We start from the raw sequence: 22,358 nt of genomic DNA on the forward strand, positions 1-22,358 counted from the left end.
TATGGAAATGTTCTGCAGCGGAAACGTTTTTTGATGTGCCGGTGTAGTTTTGTATGGAAATGTTCTGCAGCGGAAACGTTTTCGAATGTTCCGATGTAGTTTCATATGGAAATGTTCTGCAGCGGAAACGTTTTTTGATGTTCCGGTATAGTTTTGTATGAAAATGTTCTGCAGCGGAAACGTTTTTTGATGTTCCGGTATAGTTTTGTATGGAAGTGTTCTGCAGCGGAAACGTGTTTTGATGTTCCGGTGTAGTTTTGTATGGAAATGTTCTGCAGCGGATACGTTTTTTGATGTTCTGGTGTAGTTTGGTATGGAAATGTTCTGCAGCGGAAATGTTTTTTGATGTTCCGATGTAGTTTCATATGGAAATGTTCTGCAGCGGAAACGTTTTCGGATGTTCCGATGTAGTTTCATATGGAAATGTTCTGCAGCGGAAACGTTTTTGGATGTTCCGATGTAGTTTCATATGGAAATGTTCTGCAGCGGAAAAGTTTTCGGATGTTCCGATGTAGTTTCAAATGGAAATGTTCTGCAGCGGAAACGTTTTTTGATGTTCCGGTATAGTTTTGTATGGAAATGTTCTGCAGCGGAAACGTTTTTTGATGTTCCTGTGTAGGTTTGTATGGAAATGTTCTGCAGCGGAAACGTTTTTGGATGTTCCGATGTAGTTTCATATGGAAATGTTCTGCAGCGGAAACGTTTTTTGATGTGCCGGTGTAGTTTTGTATGGAAATGTTCTTCAGCGGAAACGTTTTCGGATGTTCCGATGTAGTTTCATATGGAAATGTTCTGCAGCGGAAACGTTTTTTGATGTTCCGGTATAGTTTTGTATGGAAATGTTCTGCAGCGGAAACGTTTTTTGATGTTCCGATGTAGTTTTGTATGGAAATGTTCTGCAGCGGAAACGTTTTTTGATGTTCCGGTATAGTTTTGTATGGAAATGTTCTGCAGCGGAAACGTTTTTTGATGTTCCGGTGTAGTTTTGTATGGAAATGTTCTGCAGCGGAAACGTTTTTTGATGTTCCGGTATAGTTTCGTATTTAAATGTTCTGCAGCGGAAACGTTTTTTGATGTTCCGGTATAGTTTTGAATGGAAATGTTCTGCAGCGGAAACGTGTTTTGATGTTCCGGTATAGTTTTGTATGGAAATGTTCTGCAGCGGAAACGTGTTTTGATGTTCCGGTATAGTTTTGTATGGAAATGTTCTGCAGCGGAAACCTTTTTTGATGTTCCGGTATAGTTTTGTATGGAAATGTTCTGCAGCGGAACCGTTTTTTGATGTTCCGATGTAGTTTCGTATGGAAATGTTCTGCAGCGGAAACGTTTTTTGATGTTCCGGTGTAGTTTTGTGTGGACATGTTCTGCAGCGGAAACGTTTTTTGATGTTCCGGTATAGTTTTGTATGGAAATGTTCTGCAGCGGAAACGTTTTTTGATGTGCCGGTGTAGTTTTGTATGGAAATGTTCTGCAGCGGAAACGTTTTCGAATGTTCCGATGTAGTTTCATATGGAAATGTTCTGCAGCGGAAACGTTTTTTGATGTTCCGGTATAGTTTTGTATGAAAATGTTCTGCAGCGGAAACGTTTTTTGATGTTCCTGTATAGTTTTGTATGGAAGTGTTCTGCAGCGGAAACGTTTTTTGATGTTCCGGTGTAGTTTTGTATGGAAATGTTCTGCAGCGGATACGTTTTTTGATGTTCTGGTGTAGTTTGGTATGGAAATGTTCTACAGCGGAAATGTTTTTTGATGTTCCGATGTAGTTTCATATGGAAATGTTCTGCAGCGGAAACGTTTTCGGATGTTCCGATGTAGTTTCATATGGAAATGTTCTGCAGCGGAAACGTTTTTGGCTGTTCCGATGTAGTTTCATATGGAAATGTTCTGCAGCGGAAAAGTTTTCGGATGTTCCGATGTAGTTTCAAATGGAAATGTTCTGCAGCGGAAACGTTTTTTGATGTTCCGGTATAGTTTTGTATGGAAATGTTCTGCAGCGGAAACGTTTTTTGATGTTCCTGTGTAGGTTTGTATGGAAATGTTCTGCAGCGGAAACGTTTTTGGATGTTCCGATGTAGTTTCATATGGAAATGTTCTGCAGCGGAAACGTTTTTTGATGTGCCGGTGTAGTTTTGTATGGAAATGTTCTTCAGCGGAAACGTTTTCGGATGTTCCGATGTAGTTTCATATGGAAATGTTCTGCAGCGGAAACGTTTTTTGATGTTCCGGTATAGTTTTGTATGGAAATGTTCTGCAGCGGAAACGTTTTTTGATGTTCCGATGTAGTTTTGTATGGAAATGTTCTGCAGCGGAAACGTTTTTTGATGTGCCGGTGTAGTTTTGTATGGAAATGTTCTTCAGCGGAAACGTTTTCGGATGTTCCGATGTAGTTTCATATGGAAATGTTCTGCAGCGGAAACGTTTTTTGATGTTCCGGTATAGTTTTGTATGGAAATGTTCTGCAGCGGAAACGTTTTTTGATGTTCCGATGTAGTTTTGTATGGAAATGTTCTGCAGCGGAAACGTTTTTTGATGTTCGGGTGTAGTTTTGTATGGAAATGTTCTGCAGCGGAAACGTTTTTTGATGTTCCGGTGTAGTTTTGTATGGAAATGTTCTGCAGCGGAACCGTTTTTTGATGTTCCGGTATAGTTTTGTATGGAAATGTTCTGCAGCGGAAACGTGTTTTGATGTTCCGGTATAGTTTTGTATGGAAATGTTCTGCAGCGGAAACGTGTTTTGATGTTCCGGTATAGTTTTGTATGGAAATGTTCTGCAGCGGAAACCTTTTTTGATGTTCCGGTATAGTTTTGTATGGAAATGTTCTGCAGCGGAACCGTTTTTTGATGTTCCGATGTAGTTTCGTATGGAAATGTTCTGCAGCGGAAACGTTTTTTGATGTTCCGGTATAGTTTTGTATGGAAATGTTCTGCAGCGGAAACGTTTTTTGATGTTCCGGTGTAGTTTTGTATGGAAATGTTCTGCAGCGGAAACGTTTTTTGATGTTCCGGTATAGTTTCGTATTTAAATGTTCTGCAGCGGAAACGTTTTTTGATGTTCCGGTATAGTTTTGAATGGAAATGTTCTGCAGCGGAACCGTTTTTTGATGTTCCGGTGTAGTTTCGAATCGAAATGTTCTGCAGCGGAAACGTTTTTTGATGTTCCGGTGTAGTTTTGTATGGAAATGTTCTGCAGCGGAAACGTTTTTTGATGTTCCGGTGTAGTTTTGTATGGAAATGTTCTGCAGCGGAAACGTTTTTTGATGTTCCGGTATAGTTTCGTATTTAAATGTTCTGCAGCGGAAACGTTTTTTGATGTTCCGGTATAGTTTTGAATGGAAATGTTCTGCAGCGGAAACGTTTTTTGATGTTCCGGTGTAGTTTTGTATGGAAATGTTCTGCAGCGGAAACGTTTTTTGATGTTCCGGTGTAGTTTTGTATGGAAATGTTCTGCAGCGGAAACGTTTTTTGATGTTCCGGTGTAGTTTTGTATGGAAATGTTCTGCAGCGGAAACGTTTTTTGATGTTCCGGTGTAGTTTCGAATCGAAATGTTCTGCAGCGGAAACGTTTTTGATGTTCCGGTATAATTTTGTATGGAAATGTTCTGCAGCGGAAACGTTTTTTGATGTTCCGGTATAGTTTTGTATGGAAATGTTCTGCAGCGGAAACGTTTTTTGATGTTCCGTTGTAGTTTTGTATGGAAATGTTCTGCAGCGGAAACTTTTTTGATGTTCCGGTATAGTTTTGTATGGAAATGTTCTGCAGCGGAAACGTTTTTTGATGTTCCGGTGTAGTTTTGTATGGAAATGTTCTGCAGCGGAAACGTTTTTTGATGTTCCGGTGTAGTTTTGTATGGAAATGTTCTGCAGCGGAAACGTTTTTTGATGTTCCGGTGTAGTTTTGTATGGAAATGTTCTGCAGCGGAAACGTTTTTTGATGTTCCGGTGTAGTTTTGTGTGGACATGTTCTGCAGCGGAAACGTTTTTTGATGTTCCGGTATAGTTTTGTATGGAAATGTTCTGCAGCGGAAACGTTTTTTGATGTGCCGGTGTAGTTTTGTATGGAAATGTTCTGCAGCGGAAACGTTTTCGAATGTTCCGATGTAGTTTCATATGGAAATGTTCTGCAGCGGAAACGTTTTTTGATGTTCCGGTGTAGTTTTGTGTGGACATGTTCTGCAGCGGAAACGTTTTTTGATGTTCCGGTATAGTTTTGTATGGAAGTGTTCTGCAGCGGAAACGTTTTTTGATGTTCCGGTGTAGTTTTGTATGGAAATGTTCTGCAGCGGATACGTTTTTTGATGTTCTGGTGTAGTTTGGTATGGAAATGTTCTACAGCGGAAATGTTTTTTGATGTTCCGATGTAGTTTCATATGGAAATGTTCTGCAGCGGAAACGTTTTCGGATGTTCCGATGTAGTTTCATATGGAAATGTTCTGCAGCGGAAACGTTTTTGGATGTTCCGATGTAGTTTCATATGGAAATGTTCTGCAGCGGAAAAGTTTTCGGATGTTCCGATGTAGTTTCAAATGGAAATGTTCTGCAGCGGAAACGTTTTTTGATGTTCCGGTATAGTTTTGTATGGAAATGTTCTGCAGCGGAAACGTTTTTTGATGTTCCTGTGTAGGTTTGTATGGAAATGTTCTGCAGCGGAAACGTTTTTGGATGTTCCGATGTAGTTTCATATGGAAATGTTCTGCAGCGGAAACGTTTTTTGATGTGCCGGTGTAGTTTTGTATGGAAATGTTCTGCAGCGGAAACGTTTTCGGATGTTCCGATGTAGTTTCATATGGAAATGTTCTGCAGCGGAAACGTTTTTTGATGTTCCGGTATAGTTTTGTATGGAAATGTTCTGCAGCGGAAACGTTTTTTGATGTTCCGGTGTAGTTTTGTATGGAAATGTTCTGCAGCGGAAACGTTTTTTGATGTTCCGGTATAGTTTTGTATGGAAATGTTCTGCAGCGGAAACGTTTTTTGATGTTCGGGTGTAGTTTTGTATGGAAATGTTCTGCAGCGGAAACGTTTTTTGATGTTCCGGTGTAGTTTTGTATGGAAATGTTCTGCAGCGGAAACGTTTTTTGATGTTCCGGTGTAGTTTTGTATGGAAATGTTCTGCAGCGGAACCGTTTTTTGATGTTCCGGTATAGTTTTGTATGGAAATGTTCTGCAGCGGAAACGTGTTTTGATGTTCCGGTATAGTTTTGTATGGAAATGTTCTGCAGCGGAAACGTTTTTTGATGTTCCGGTATAGTTTTGTATGGAAATGTTCTGCAGCGGAAACCTTTTTTGATGTTCCGGTATAGTTTTGTATGGAAATGTTCTGCAGCGGAACCGTTTTTTGATGTTCCGATGTAGTTTCGTATGGAAATGTTCTGCAGCGGAAACGTTTTTTGATGTTCCGGTGTAGTTTTGTATGGAAATGTTCTGCAGCGGAAACGTTTTTTGATGTTCCGGTATAGTTTCGTATTTAAATGTTCTGCAGCGGAAACGTTTTTTGATGTTCCGGTATAGTTTTGAATGGAAATGTTCTGCAGCGGAACCGTTTTTTGATGTTCCGATGTAGTTTTGTATGGAAATGTTCTGCAGCGGAAATGTTTTTTGATGTTCCGGTGTAGTTTTGTATGGAAATGTTCTGCAGCGGAAACGTTTTTGTATGTTCCGATGTAGTTTCGTATGGAAATGTTCTGCAGCGGAAACGTTTTTTGATGTTCCGGTATAGTTTTGTATGGAAATGTTCTGCAGCGGAAACGTTTTTTGATGTTCCGGTGTAGTTTTGTATGGATATGTTCTGCAGCGGAAACGTTTTTTGATGTTCCGGTGTAGTTTTGTATGGAAATGTTCTGCAGCGGAAACGTTTTTTGATGTTCCGGTATAGTTTCGTATTTAAATGTTCTGCAGCGGAAACGTTTTTTGATGTTCCGGTATAGTTTTGAATGGAAATGTTCTGCAGCGGAACCGTTTTTTGATGTTCCGATGTAGTTTTGTATGGAAATGTTCTGCAGCGGAAATGTTTTTTGATGTTCCGGTATAGTTTTGTATGGAAATGTTCTGCAGCGGAAACGTTTTTGTATGTTCCGATGTAGTTTCGTATGGAAATGTTCTGCAGCGGAAACGTTTTTTGATGTTCCGGTATAGTTTTGTATGGAAATGTTCTGCAGCGGAAACGTTTTTTGATGTTCCGGTGTAGTTTTGTATGGATATGTTCTGCAGCGGAAACGTTTTTTGATGTTCCGGTATAGTTTCGTATTTAAATGTTCTGCAGCGGAAACGTTTTTTGATGTTCCGATATAGTTTTGTATGGAAATGTTCTGCAGCGGAAACGTTTTTTGATGTTCCGGTGTAGTTTTGTATGGAAATGTTCTGCAGCGGAAACGTTTTTTGATGTTCTGGTGTAGTTTTGTATGGAAATGTTCTGCAGCGGAAACGTTTTTTGATGTTCCTGTGTAGGTTTGTATGGAAATGTTCTGCAGCGGAAACGTTTTTTGATGTTCCGATGTAGTTTCATATGGAAATGTTCTGCAGCGGAAACGTTTTTTGATGTTCCGATGTAGTTTTGTATGGAAATGTTCTGCAGCGGAAACGTTTTTTGATGTTCTGGTATAGTTTTGTATGGAAATGTGCAGCAGCGGAACCGTTTTTTGATGTTCCGATGTAGTTTTGTATGGAAATGTTCTGCAGCGGAAACATTTTTTGATGTTCCGGTATAGTTTTGTATGGAAATGTTCTGCAGCGGAAACGTTTTTTGATGTTCCGGTATAGTTTCGTATGGAAATGTTCTGCAGCGGAAACGTGTTTTGATGTTCCGGTATAGTTTTGTATGGAAATGTTCTGCAGCGGAAACGTTTTTTGATGTTCTGGTATAGTTTTGTATGGAAATGTGCAGCATCGGAACCGTTTTTTGATGTTCCGATGTAGTTTTGTATGGAAATGTTCTGCAGCGGAAACGTTTTTTGATGTTCCGGTATAGTTTTGTATGGAAATGTTCTGCAGCGGAAACGTTTTTTGATGTTCCGGTATAGTTTCGTATGGAAATGTTCTGCAGCGGAAACGTTTTTTGATGTTCCGGTATAGTTTTGTATGGAAATGTTCTGCAGCGGAAACGTTTTTTGATGTTCCTGTGTAGGTTTGTATGGAAATGTTCTGCAGCGGAAACGTTTTTTGATGTTCCGATGTAGTTTCATATGGAAATGTTCTGCAGCGGAAACGTTTTTTGATGTTCCGGTGTAGTTTTGTATTTAAATGTTCTGCAGCGGAAACGTTTTTTGATGTTCCGGTATAGTTTTGTATGGAAATGTTCTGCAGCGGAAACGTTTTTTGATGTTCTGGTGTAGTTTTGTATGGAAATGTTCTGCAGCGGAAACGTTTTTTGATGTTCCGGTATAGTTTTGTATGGAAATGTTCTGCAGCGGAAACGTTTTTTGATGTTCCGGTATAGTTTTGTATGGAAATGTTCTGCAGCGGAAACGTTTTTTGATGTTCTGGTGTAGTTTTGTATGGAAATGTTCTGCAGCGGAAACGTTTTTTGATGTTCCGATGTAGTTTTGTATGGAAATGTTCTGCAGCGGAAACGTTTTTTGATGTTCCGGTATAGTTTTGTATGGAAATGTTCTGCAGCGGAAACGTTTTTTGATGTTCCGGTATAGTTTTGAATGGGAATGTTCTGCAGCGGAAACGTTTTTTGATGTTCCGGTGTAGTTTTGTATGGAAATTTTCTGCAGCGGAAACGTTTTTTGATGTTCCGATGTAGTTTTGTACGGAAATGTTCTGCAGCGGAAACGTTTTTTGATGTTCCTGTGTAGGTTTGTATGGAAATGTTCTGCAACGAAAACATTTTTTGATGTTCCGATGTAGTTTTGTATGGAAATGTTCTGCAGCGGAAACGTTTTTTGATGTTCCGGTGTAGTTTTGTATGGAAATGTTCTGCAGCGGAAACGTTTTTTGATGTTCCGGTATAGTTTCGTATGGAAATGTTTTGCAGCGGAAACGTGTTTTTGATGTTCCGATGTAGTTTTGTATGGAAATGTTCTGCAGCGGAAACGTTTTTTGATGTTCCGGTATAGTTTTGTATGGAAATGTTCTGCAGCGGAAACGTTTTTTGATGTTCCGGTATAGTTTTGTATGGAAATGTTCTGCAGCGGAAACGTTTTTTGATGTTCCGATGTAGTTTTGTATGGAAATGTTCAGCAGCGGAAACGTTTTTTGATGTTCCTGTGTAGTTTTGGATGGAAATGTTCTGCAGCGGAAACGTTTTTTGATGTTCCGGTATAGTTTTGTATGGAAATGTTCTGCAGCGGAAACGTTTTTTGATGTTCCGATGTAGTTTTGTATGGAAATGTTCTGCAGCGGAAACGTTTTTTGATGTTCCGGTGTAGTTAAGTATGGAAATGTTCTGCAGCGGAAACGTCTCTTGATGTTCCGGTATAGTTTTGTATGGAAATGTGCTGCAGCGGAACCGTTTTTTGATGTTCTGGTATAGTTTCGTATGGAAATGTTCTGCAGCGGAAACGTTTTTTGATGTTCCGATGTAGTTTTGTATGGAAATGTTCTGCAGCGGAAACGTTTTTTGATGTTCCGGTATAGTTTTGTATGGAAATGTTCTGCAGCGGAAACGTTTTTTGATGTTCCGATGTAGTTTTGTATGGAAATGTTCTGCAGCGGAAACGTTTTTTGATGTTCTGGTATAGTTTTGTATGGAAATGTGCAGCAGCGGAACCGTTTTTTGATGTTCCGATGTAGTTTTGTATGGAAATGTTCTGCAGCGGAAACGTTTTTTGATGTTCCGGTATAGTTTTGTATGGAAATGTTCTGCAGCGGAAACGTTTTTTGATGTTCCGGTATAGTTTTGTATGGAAATGTTCTGCAGCGGAAACGTTTTTTGATGTTCCGATGTAGTTTTGTATGGAAATGTTCAGCAGCGGAAACGTTTTTTGATGTTCCGGTATAGTTTTGTATGGAAATGTTCTGCAGCGGAAACGTTTTTTGATGTTCCGGTATAGTTTTGTATGAAAATGTTCTGCAGCGGAAACGTTTTTTGATGTTCTGGTGTAGTTTTGTATGGAAATTTTCTGCAGCGGAAACGTTTTTTGATGTTCCGGTGTAGTTTTGTATGGAAATGTTCTGCAGCGGAAACGTTTTTTGATGTTCCTGTGTAGGTTTGTATGGAAATGTTCTGCAACGAAAACATTTTTTGATGTTCCGATGTAGTTTTGTATGGAAATGTTCTGCAGCGGAAACGTTTTTTGATGTTCCGGTGTAGTTTTGTATGGAAATGTTCTGCAGCGGAAACGTTTTTTGATGTTCTGGTGTAGTTTTGTGTGGAAATGTTCTGCAGCGGAAACGTTTTTTGATGTTCCGGTGTAGTTTTGTATGGAAATGTTCTGCAGCGGAAACGTTTTTTGATGTTCCGGTGTAGTTTTGTATGGAAATGTTCTGCAGCGGAAACGTTTTTTGATGTTCTGGTGTAGTTTTGTATGGAAATGTTCTGCAGCGGAAACGTTTTTTGATGTTCCGGTGTAGTTTTGTATGGAAATGTTCTGCAGCGGAAACGTTTTTTGATGTTCTGGTGTAGTTTTGTGTGGAAATGTTCTGCAGCGGAAACGTTTTTTGATGTTCCGGTGTAGTTTTGTATGGAAATGTTCTGCAGCGGAAACGTTTTTTGATGTTCCGGTGTAGTTTTGTATGGAAATGTTCTGCAGCGGAAACGTTTTTTGATGTTCGGGTGTAGTTTTGTATGGAAATGTTCTGCAGCGGAAACGTTTTTTGATGTTCCGGTGTAGTTTTGTATGGAAATGTTCTGCAGCGGAAACGTTTTTTGATGTTCCGGTATAGTTTCGTATGGAAATGTTCTGCAGCGGAAACGTTTTTTGATGTTCCTGTGTAGGTTTGTATGGAAATGTTCTGCAGCGGAAACGTTTTTTGATGTTCCGATGTAGTTTTGTATGGAAATGTTCTGCAGCGGAAACGTTTTTTGATGTTCCGGTGTAGTTTTGTATGGAAATGTTCTGCAGCGGAAACGTTTTTTGATGTTCCTGTGTAGGTTTGTATGGAAATGTTCTGCAGCGGAAACGTTTTTTGATGTTCCGATGTAGTTTTGTATGGTGTGGTGGATATACGGTATCCATAACTCGTGGTCACCTTGTATCAACGCATACTGCGTGAAACCACTCGCGGTCGCGGACTTATCAAAGCGGAGGGTTTGTCATCGTGTACAACTTGAACTTAGATGAAAACTCAGAAGTTTTTAACTTACTGGATGCGCGACGGGCATTACGACCACGTCCGATCAGTGTCCACCGAATAGTTCCTTTCTCTATTCGGCATCGATTTATTTATACTGTTTCTTAAGGCTAGTTTACAGGTAGTTGGATAAGTGTTGGGTTTGAGACTGACCTAGTTTACAAACTTTTGTTTATCGATTCTATAAATGCTGGTTGGATAATTTTGGTGTTTTTAATCATGGTTAGGTTATTGACGTCGATCGCGCAAACGTTTTTGCGCGCATCGTTCCCTGCCTGTTTCATAACATCCGGCCCGAAGTGGGTCATGCTAACTTGGCTCAAATGCCCGAACCCGTTGGTTCCCTGTTTTTCATGCACCGGCTTGCCGTGGGTCATATTACTTATGTGCAATGCTCGCGCACGATCGTGTCGCAACTTGTTTGCGCGGTATCGCTGGGTGCGTCGATCTATCAATTTGCCTAGATTGCAGTTTTGGGTGTTTTGCGGTTGTTTCTGGGTTGAGGTTTTACCGAAATGGGTTTTGTTTGTTTTGAGGCGGTGTCACCTGATTTTGTTGTTTTCGATACTTAGTTTATAACATTTGATTATGAAATGGAGAGTTCATTGTACTTTCCACGCTCAGCAAAAACGCGGTACTTCTGTGGTGGTTGATTTTCAGCCGTATAGCATAGGCATGCTACACGCCCCCCTTTTCTTGAGGAAGGTTATGGTTCTTACTCAATTGTCAAGAATCATGACCTTACTCACTAGGTTGTTTAATTATTCTGTTTTTATGAACTGTACTCTCCTTTTTAGATTGACAATTTTGTATTACGCAATTGGTTTCCTGTATGCTTTTTATGAAAAATGGTCCAATGTACATGGGATCTAGTTTTCTTCCTGTTTCATTTGTAATGTACACTGTATCTCCTATTTTTAGGTTTATTGGATTTGTGGTTTTGTTCAAGGTTGCCTGTCGTTTTTCTTTTGTTCTGATTAAATTTTCCCTGGCTATTTCGTTTGATTTTTGCAACTTGAATTTCATTTCATTGTAGTATTGCTCGATATTATATACTGGTTCTGTTTTAGCTTTATATAAATCTTGTGGTAAATTAGCTGTTCTCCCGAAAACTAGTTCAAATGGTGTATATCTTGTATCTGTATGGGTTGTGGTATTGTACACAAATTCGTAAAATTTAGTCCAGGTATCCCAATCATTATGGTGTTCGTTTGAGAATGACCTTAAATATTCGTTTAAGCATCTTATGGTTTCTTTCTAACGCTCCTATGGTTTGTGGATGATATGCGGTTGCAAATGTTTGTTTTATTTTGAGAATTTCTGCTACTTTGCTTAAAATTTCATTGTTGTACTCCAGACCTTGATCAGATTTTAGTTCTAAGAAATTACCAAAAGTGAGAATAAACTTTTCTACCAATGCTCTGGCTATTGTGTTTGCTTCTTTGTTTTGTATGGGGATTATAACAACGTATTTTGTTAGGTCACATTGAATTGTAATTGCATATCTATTGTCGTTGTTTGTTTTTGGAAGTGGTCCAACTGTGTCTATGGATATTACGCTAAATGGTTTCGAAGGGGTTGTCGTCACAACTGTCTCTTCTTTAGTATGCTTAATTGCCTTATTCCTAATACACGCGTTACAATTTCGTACGTAATTTTTTATATCTTCCTTCATGTTTTTCCATCTATACTTCTCTCTAAGTTTTAGATACGTTCTGTACTGGCCTATATGTCCTCCCGAAGGGGTCATATGATAATCGTGGATTATTCTCAGCTGATTTTCCCTTTCTGTGATCCAACTGGTTGGAGTGAACAGAATTATACTGAAATTAGAAATAGTCCTATTGGCTACTTCCTTTACCATTTCATGGGAGAAGTACTTGAACAATATATCTTGAATTGACAAAGCTAACTTGTCTCTGTGGTAGTCTTTTGCTACTTGGCACAACTTTAGAAGAGCAAGCTCTAGTGCTTGACTTCCATTTTTCGGTGCATCATTATTAGAAGGGATTATTATCGACCCTAGCGCTTTATTTCCTTTATGGTTATATACCATGAGCTCTATTCCTTTTCTACTTTCATTTGTCTTTATTTTCAGTATTTTGGATACCTCGGAAGGTCTATCCGTTTCCCACATCGCAGGATGATCAGTCCTCGATTCATTTTTCTTCTTCTTTTCCTCACTCTTCTCAGATTTGTTTATCTCCTTCTTCTTTAACATTGCTCTCGTTGTCACTGTTAAGATTGTGCTCTTCATCTGTACATTCATCTTATCCTCCTTATTTTTGGGAATAAATGATTTTAGTTCATCTGAATTGATGACTATTCTGGACAATGCATCTGCAGCTACATTGGCTTTACCTGCTAAAAATTCAATCTCGAAATCGAATTCTTCTAAATCTAATCTCATTCTAGTTAACTTAGACGTTGGGTTTTTCATCCCAAATAGATATACTAGTGGTCTATGATCGGTTCTTACTTTGAACTTCCGACCATACACATAGGGTTTAAAATAATTGATGGCCCAGTGAATCGCTGTAAGCTCTTTTTCAATGATGGGCTTATTCTTTTCTCCCGGCGTGAAGCTTTTGCTTGCGTACGCAACAGGGAAATCATTTCCGTCTGTTATTTGGGATAATACGGCCCCGCATGCCAAGTCGGATGCGTCCGTTGTAATAATAAATTCCTTTGTAAAATCTGGGTATTTAAGGATTGTTGGCGATAGCAGACATTGCTTTAGCTGCTCAAACGCCAGCTGACATTCGTCAGTCCACAAAAATGCTACTCCTTTCTTCTTCAACTGGTTGAGCGGCTTTGCAATCTTTGCAAAATCTTTGACAAATTTCCTGTAATAATTACAGAATGCTACAAAACGTAACACTTCGTCTGCGTTTGTAGGTGTTGGGAAATTCTTTACTTTATCGAGTTTCGATTCATCCGGAAAAATGCCCTTATCTGTTATTTTATGTCCTAAATAAGTCACTTCAGACTTGAAAAATTTACATTTACTAGGGTTAAGTTTAAGATTATATTTTCTTAATCTACAAAATACTTTAACTAGGTTACTGATATGATGCTGTGCACTGCATCCAGTAACAATTATATCATCTATATATACAAATGCGAGTTCAGGTGTCAACCCGGCCATGGCTATTGCCATCATTCTTTGGAAGCTGTTGGGGCTAATGTTTAGTCCAAATGGCATTCTTGTGAATTGGTAATGGCCTGAAGGAGTTGAGAACGCTGTGTATCTTCGCGAGTCTTTGTCGAGAGAGATCTGGTGGAAGCCTGACATCAAGTCTAAAGTACTGAAGTACTTGGCTCTTCCTAATTGATCTAAAATTGTGTCAATCCTTGGTAATGGAAATTTGTCAGTTACGATTTTCTTGTTTAATTGCCGAAAATCTACAACTAATCTCCATTTCTTGTTTCCCTCATCCGATTTCTTCGGTACCAAAAGAATTGGAGAGTTATATGCTGAAACAGAGTGTTCTATAATGTTGTCTTTAAGCATTTTATCGACCTGTTTGTTGATTTCTTCTGCCTGTGAATGAATTTGTTTATAGTTTGGAATGTAGCTAGGAATGTTATCCTTTAACTGGATTTGTTGTGTGTAAAAGTTATTGGTTGTAATTGGATCATCGTTAACACAAAAGACGTCTGAATAATCATTGATTAATTTTTCGAGATCTTTTTGTGCTTCTATTGGTGCTTTACTGAGTTCAATTTGATCAAGAATTGTTTGTATTCGCTTTAAGTTGTTGCTATTGTTGTTCATGAACTTGAGAACGTTATAATTTCTCAGTGGTTCTGTTTGTGGTTTAAATGAATTCAAACATAAAAATACATTTTCGTCAGTTGTATTAATGAATTTAACATAATGTTCATTTTGTGTGATAATTGTGTTTCCACAAAATATACCTGGCTTAATTTCTTCGGCTTTTACTATTGAGTCCTCCTGAACATTAGTTAATTTAATTCTTCGAATGACTTCACTTCTGAATGGCAAAACTATTCGATTACTGGCTTCTTCCTCAATTGGGTGCGATACCACTTCACCTTTATGATGAAATTGAAGTAACCAATGTTCGTAGTTAATGTTGCACATGAATTTTGTAAGAAAATCCTTTCCAAGAATTCCATCTGCATTAATGTCAATGGTTGAAGGTATGAGGTGAAATTCATGTTCAATCCAGTTATTTCCAAATAGCATTTTTGATGATGTTGCCGCTATTGTTGTAGTTACTGTGCTACTAAGGTCTTTCAGATTGATCTTTCTGTTAGTATTTAACATTTGATCTGGTTTGACTTTATTCATTTTGAATAGGGATATGTTTGCACCTGTATCTAAGATTAGTATGCTATATGCATCCCTTGACATATCCAGTTTTACTTTAATGTAATTGCTTGCTGATAAGTTTACTGCAAAAACTGGCAATCTTGTTGAGATTGCGCCTGTTGGCCTAAAAAATGGTCAGCGTTGGCGTTGGGTGCTTGGCGTATTTTTTCTTCCATATACGCTTCGCCGCCAGAAGGTGGATTCATTTGTTCACCTTCCTGCGCGATCAAAACCCGTTGCGAGTTTTGACGCCAGTTTTGCTGTGTTTGCACATTGCGTGCATGGCCTGGAATCACCTGTCTGTTTTGGTTATTAGCGTGGTGTTGGAAGTGATTGGGTGGGTTGGGTGGGTATCCATAACGATTGGATGGATATCCATTGTTAGAGTGGTTGCAGTTTTGGCAACCTCCTCTTCTTCCTCTTCCACCTCTTTCGTTCCTGTAGTTCGACTGATACCTCCCAGCTTGCCGGTATCTGTCTTCGTTTCTGTTTTGATAGGAAGGCTCGAACTGTCTCCTATAAGGTTGTCCCTTTCCTGATTCCCTTTGAACTGCTAACACTCTACTGGTGTCCATATTTGCTGCATCGAGCTCCTGCATTCTTTGCACTGCTTCTGAGACAGTTGCAAATTTAGTTGCCATTAGCAATGTTTTCGTTCTCTCGCCACTAATTTTTTCTACCAGTGTATCGACTGCCAGTCCTACTACCATCTTATTTGCAAAGTCGTCAGGGACTTTATTTTCCCTATACAAAGCCATCAGCTTGTTCGTGAGGAGCTCAATCTCCTCTCCTATTGCCTTATTGTCCGACTTCCTGATTGCTTTGATAGCAGCGATCACTTTCAATGGATCCGTTTTTTCTTCAAATCGCTTCTTGATTTCGGCGATGAAGTCATCAATTTTCATAATGTCCTCGGGCATCGCTTGAGCTGCCTTCCCTATCAGCTTTGTTTCTAATACCCTTACTAACATTGGTTCATTATCCTTGGCCAGATCCCTGGCTATCTTGATCGCCTTGATGAACATTTTCACATTTTCTGGCTTGCCATCAAACGACGGTAGAACCGCGTTAATCGTTTTGAAATCGAACGTAGCCATTTTCTTATGCTTTTTGTGTAATTTTGTCAAATTAATAATGCAACGTACCAGTATACTGAACTGTACGTGTTGCGGTTTTGACATATGCAACTTGACTAACTCTTTAATCTTTGTCAGCAAGTTTCTTGCTGCTACCATATATGCAGTTACTTCGTGGTCCGAGTACTTGCTCTCATGCTTAAGGAAATAATGTTGTAACCCTTCGAATGTTTCTTCTGAAGTTAATTCGATTGCTCTTAATGTGGCCTTTCTATGCCTTTTCGTATAATCTTTAATCCTATCTAAGATCCTTTCTAATTTTTTAATTCCATCCGCGGGTTTAATATTGTCTGGCATCGTTCATCGTGCAACTATTTGTTGGATTAATTGTAAACTTTGTTATAGAAATTCTCATTTATACGCATATTATCCCCAATGTCTCATATTTTCATATTTTTTCGTTTCATTCTTCATATTCTGTTTCATTGTCGTATTATTTTCTTTTATCCGTGGAGCATCTTTCTTTACTTTAGTTCTTATTCTTACTCTAATATATTTATGATAAAAATGTAATAAACTTAACTTTCATGCTTCTCGCCACCATCGTGTATCGTTGACCTGGGGTGCAGAGATATTCGTCATCATCCTATATTGCTGCTATCGTCATCCTTCCTTCCTTATTTCCTTCCTTCGGTAGAGTCGTCTTCACTGCTGTAGTCGCTTGGTGTGCGCCTTTTCCTTTGATACAAGTGCCGTTCCGGTTACCACTCGATTCATTTCCGCCAATAACTGTGTTTTGCGTAACATAGTCACTCATACACACAACATGATTTTCTAACGATAGGCGTTATGCATTTCACTCTGTTTTGTTTGCTGCGTGCGTCGACACTGCTTTTTCGCGCACCATTATTTTAATTGTTTTTATCTTTGTATAATTGGCACTTTGTTTCTGTGTTCGTTAAACTCAAATTTGCGATAACTATCGTCACTTTTATCGTGGTAGCTCTAATGCCTTTAATGCTTGTTTTTTGCGTTTTTCACAACTTACTCTTACTTACAACAACTCTTACTTGTATGCATAGTAAGATTGCTGTCACCAAAACCAAAAGAATGTTGAGCTTGAGCTCATGTGCTTCGTGCATTTCTGTGTGCACTTCCTGATTTTGCACAATTGTAATGTCTTTTGTTCCAGAGACATCAGCCTGCGGTTTTGACGATTTTCCTCCCATTTTGTCTATTTTTTAAAGGTTATCGTTTTTGAATTGACACTTTTCCGCACTCTCAACCATCAAGGTTTTTGTTGGTCACGATGATTCGAGTCACTTATTAATCACTTCACTCCGAAGATTGCTGATTATAATCACGGTCGCCATGTGGTGGATATACGGTATCCATAACTCGTGGTCACCTTGTATCAACGCATACTGCGTGAAACCACTCGCGGTCGCGGACTTATCAAAGCGGAGGGTTTGTCATCGTGTACAACTTGAACTTAGATGAAAACTCAGAAGTTTTTAACTTACTGGATGCGCGACGGGCATTACGACCACGTCCGATCAGTGTCCACCGAATAGTTCCTTTCTCTATTCGGCATCGATTTATTTATACTGTTTCTTAAGGCTAGTTTACAGGTAGTTGGATAAGTGTTGGGTTTGAGACTGACCTAGTTTACAAACTTTTGTTTATCGATTCTATAAATGCTGGTTGGATAATTTTGGTGTTTTTAATCATGGTTAGGTTATTGACGTCGATCGCGCAAACGTTTTTGCGCGCATCGTTCCCTGCCTGTTTCATAACATCCGGCCCGAAGTGGGTCATGCTAACTTGGCTCAAATGCCCGAACCCGTTGGTTCCCTGTTTTTCATGCACCGGCTTGCCGTGGGTCATATTACTTATGTGCAATGCTCGCGCACGATCGTGTCGCAACTTGTTTGCGCGGTATCGCTGGGTGCGTCGATCTATCAATTTGCCTAGATTGCAGTTTTGGGTGTTTTGCGGTTGTTTCTGGGTTGAGGTTTTACCGAAATGGGTTTTGTTTGTTTTGAGGCGGTGTCACCTGATTTTGTTGTTTTCGATACTTAGTTTATAACATTTGATTATGAAATGGAGAGTTCATTGTACTTTCCACGCTCAGCAAAAACGCGGTACTTCTGTGGTGGTTGATTTTCAGCCGTATAGCATAGGCATGCTACAATGGAAATGTTCTGCAGCGGAACCGTTTTTTGATGTTCCGGTATAGTTTTGTATGGAAATGTTCTGCAGCGGAAACGTTTTTTGATGTTCTGGTGTAGTTTTGTATGGAAATGTTCTGCAGCGGAAACGTTTTTTGATGTTCCGATGTAGTTTTGTATGGAAATGTTCTGCAGCGGAACCGTTTTTTGATGTTCCGGTATAGTTTTGTATGGAAATGTTCTGCAGCGGAAACGTTTTTTGATGTTCCTGTGTAGGTTTGTATGCAAATGTTCTGCAGCGGAAACGTTTTTTGATGTTCCGATGTAGTTTTGTATGGAAATGTTCTGCAGCGGAAACGTTTTTTGATGTTCCGGTGTAGTTTTGTATGGAAATGTTCTGCAGCGGAAACGTTTTTTGATGTTCCGGTATAGTTTTGTATGGAAATGTGCTGCAGCGGAACCGTTTTTTGATGTTCCGGTATAGTTTCGTATGGAAATGTTCTGCAGCGGAAACGTTTTTTGATGTTCCGGTATAGTTTTGTATGGAAATGTTCTGCAGCGGAAACGTTTTTTGATGTTCCGGTATAGTTTTGTATGGAAATGTTCTGCAGCTTAAACGTTTTTTGATGTTCTGGTGTAGTTTTGTGTGGAAATGTTCTGCAGCGGAAACGTTTTTTGATGTTCCTGTGTAGGTTTGTATGGAAATGTTCTGCAGCGGAAACGTTTTTTGATGTTCCTGTGTAGGTTTGTATGGAAATGTTCTGCAGCGGAAACGTTTTTTGATGTTCCGGTGTAGTTTTGTATGGAAATGTTCTGCAGCGGAAACGTTTTTTGATGTTCCGGTATAGTTTTGTATGGAAATGTGCTGCAGCGGAAACGTTTTTTGATGTTCCTGTGTAGGTTTGTATGGAAATGTTCTGCAGCGGAAACGTTTTTTGATGTTCCGGTATAGTTTTGTATGGAAATGTTCTGCAGCGGAAACGTTTTTTGATGTTCCTGTGTAGGTTTGTATGGAAATGTTCTGCAGCGGAAACGTTTTTTGATGTTCCGATGTAGTTTTGTATGGAAATGTTCTGCAGCGGAAACGTTTTTTGATGTTCCGGTATAGTTTCGTATGAAAATGTTCTGCAGCGGAAACGTTTTTTGATGTTCCGGTATAGTTTTGTATGGAAATGTTCTGCAGCGGAAACGTTTTTTGATGTTCTGGTGTAGTTTTGTATGGAAATGTTCTGCAGCGGAAACGTTTTTTGATGTTCCGGTATAGTTTTGTATGGTAATGTTCTGCAGCGGAAACGTTTTTTGATGTTCTGGTGTAGTTGTGTATGGAAATGTTCTGCAGCGGAAACGTTTTTTGATGTTCCTGTGTAGGTTTGTATGGAAATGTTCTGCAGCGGAAACGTTTTTTGATGTTCCGATGTAGTTTTGTATGGAAATGTTCTGCAGCGGAAACGTTTTTTGATGTTCCGGTGTAGTTTTGTATGGAAATGTTCTGCAGCGGAAACGTTTTTTGATGTTCCGGTATAGTTTTGTATTGAAATGTTCTGCAGCGGAAACGTTTTTTGATGTTCCGGTATAGTTTTGTATGGAAATGTTCTGCAGCGGAAACGTTTTTTGATGTTCCTGTGTAGGTTTGTATGGAAACGTTCTGCAGCGGAAACGTTTTTTTATGTTCCGATGTAGTTTTGTATGGAAATGTTCTGCAGCGGAAACGTTTTTTGATGTTCCGGTGTAGTTTTGTATGGAAATGTTCTGCAGCGGAAACGTTTTTTGATGTTCCGGTATAGTTTCGTATGGAAATGTTCTGCAGCGGAAACGTTTTTTGATGTTCCAATGTAGTTTTGTATGGAAATGTTCTGCAGCGGAAACGTTTTTTGATGTTCCGATGCAGTTTTGTATGGAAATGTTCAGCAGCGGAAACATTTTTTGATGTTCCGGTATAGTTTTGTATGGAAATGTTCTGCAGCGGAAACGTTTTTTGATGTTCCGGTATAGTTTCGTATGGAAATGTTCTGCAGCGGAAACGTTTTTTGATGTTCCGGTATAGTTTTGTATGGAAATGTTCAGCAGCGGAAACGTTTTTTGATGTTCTGGTGTAGTTTTGTATGGAAATGTTCTGCAGCGGAAACGTTTTTTGATGTTCCTGTGTAGGTTTGTATGGAAATGTTCTGCAGCGGAAACGTTTTTTGATGTTCCGATGCAGTTTCGTATGGAAATGTTCTGCAGCGGAAACGTTTTTTGATGTTCTGGTGTAGTTGTGTATGGAAATGTTCTGCAGCGGAAACGTTTTTTGATGTTCCGGTGCAGTTTTGTATGGAAATGTTCTGCAGCGGAAACGTTTTTTGATGTTCCGGTATAGTTTCGTATGGAAATGTTCTGCAGCGGAAACGTTTTTTGATGTTCCGGTATAGTTTTGTATGGAAATGTTCAGCAGCGGAAACGTTTTTTGATGTTCTGGTGTAGTTTTGTATGGAAATGTTCTGCAGCGGAAACGTTTTTTGATGTTCCTGTGTAGGTTTGTATGGAAATGTTCTGCAGCGGAAACGTCTTTTGATGTTCCGGTATAGTTTTGTATGGAAATGTTCTGCAGCGGAAACGTTTTTTGATGTTCCGGTGTAGTTTTGTATGGAAATGTTCTGCAGCGGAAACGTTTTTTGATGTTCCTGTGTAGGTTTGTATGGAAATGTTCTGCAGCGGAAACGTTTTTTGATGTTCCGATGCAGTTTTGTATGGAAATGTTCAGCAGCGGAAACGTTTTTTGATGTTCCGGTATAGTTTTGTATGGAAATGTTCTGTAGCGGAAACGTTTTTTGATGTTCCGGTATAGTTTCGTATGGAAATGTTCTGCAGCGGAAACGTTTTTTGATGTTCCTGTGTAGGTTTGTATGGAAATGTTCTGCAGCGGAAACGTTTTTTGATGTTCCGGTATAGTTTTGTTTGGAAATGTTCTGCAGCGGAAACGTTTTTTGATGTTCCGGTGTAGTTTTGTATGGAAATGTTCTGCAGCGGAAACGTTTTTTGATGTTCCGGTATAGTTTTGTATTGAAATGTTCTGCAGCGGAAACGTTTTTTTATGTTCCGATGTAGTTTTGTATGGAAATGTTCTGCAGCGGAAACGTTTTTTGATGTTCCGGTGTAGTTTTGTATGGAAATGTTCTGCAGCGGAACCGTTTTTTGATGTTCCGGTATAGTTTTGTATGGAAATGTTCTGCAGCGGAAACGTTTTTTGATGTTCTGGTGTAGTTTTGTATGGAAATGTTCTGCAGCGGAAACGTTTTTTGATGTTCCGATGCAGTTTTGTATGGAAATGTTCAGCAGCGGAAACATTTTTTGATGTTCCGGTATAGTTTTGTATGGAAATGTTCTGCAGCGGAAACGTTTTTTGATGTTCCGGTATAGTTTCGTATGGAAATGTTCTGCAGCGGAAACGTTTTTTGATGTTCCGGTATAGTTTTGTATGAAAATGTTCAGCAGCGGAAACGTTTTTTGATGTTCTGGTGTAGTTTTGTATGGAAATGTTCTGCAGCGGAAACGTTTTTTGATGTTCCTGTGTAGGTTTGTATGGAAATGTTCTGCAGCGGAAACGTTTTTTGATGTTCCGATGCAGTTTCGTATGGAAATGTTCTGCAGCGGAAACGTTTTTTGATGTTCTGGTGTAGTTGTGTATGGAAATGTTCTGCAGCGGAAACGTTTTTTGATGTTCCGGTGCAGTTTTGTATGGAAATGTTCTGCAGCGGAAACGTTTTTTGATGTTCCGGTATAGTTTCGTATGGAAATGTTCTGCAGCGGAAACGTTTTTTGATGTTCCGGTATAGTTTTGTATGGAAATGTTCAGCAGCGGAAACGTTTTTTGATGTTCTGGTGTAGTTTTGTATGGAAATGTTCTGCAGCGGAAACGTTTTTTGATGTTCCTGTGTAGGTTTGTATGGAAATGTTCTGCAGCGGAAACGTCTTTTGATGTTCCGGTATAGTTTTGTATGGAAATGTTCTGCAGCGGAAACGTTTTTTGATGTTCCGGTGTAGTTTTGTATGGAAATGTTCTGCAGCGGAAACGTTTTTTGATGTTCCTGTGTAGGTTTGTATGGAAATGTTCTGCAGCGGAAACGTTTTTTGATGTTCCGATGCAGTTTTGTATGGAAATGTTCAGCAGCGGAAACGTTTTTTGATGTTCCGGTATAGTTTTGTATGGAAATGTTCTGTAGCGGAAACGTTTTTTGATGTTCCGGTATAGTTTCGTATGGAAATGTTCTGCAGCGGAAACGTTTTTTGATGTTCCTGTGTAGGTTTGTATGGAAATGTTCTGCAGCGGAAACGTTTTTTGATGTTCCGGTATAGTTTTGTTTGGAAATGTTCTGCAGCGGAAACGTTTTTTGATGTTCCGGTGTAGTTTTGTATGGAAATGTTCTGCAGCGGAAACGTTTTTTGATGTTCCGGTATAGTTTTGTATTGAAATGTTCTGCAGCGGAAACGTTTTTTTATGTTCCGATGTAGTTTTGTATGGAAATGTTCTGCAGCGGAAACGTTTTTTGATGTTCCGATGTAGTT

The sequence above is a fragment of the Anopheles ziemanni genome, chromosome 2 (genome assembly GCF_943734765.1).
Source record: "Anopheles ziemanni chromosome 2, idAnoZiCoDA_A2_x.2, whole genome shotgun sequence".
Taxonomy (NCBI): Eukaryota; Metazoa; Arthropoda; class Insecta; order Diptera; family Culicidae; genus Anopheles; species Anopheles ziemanni.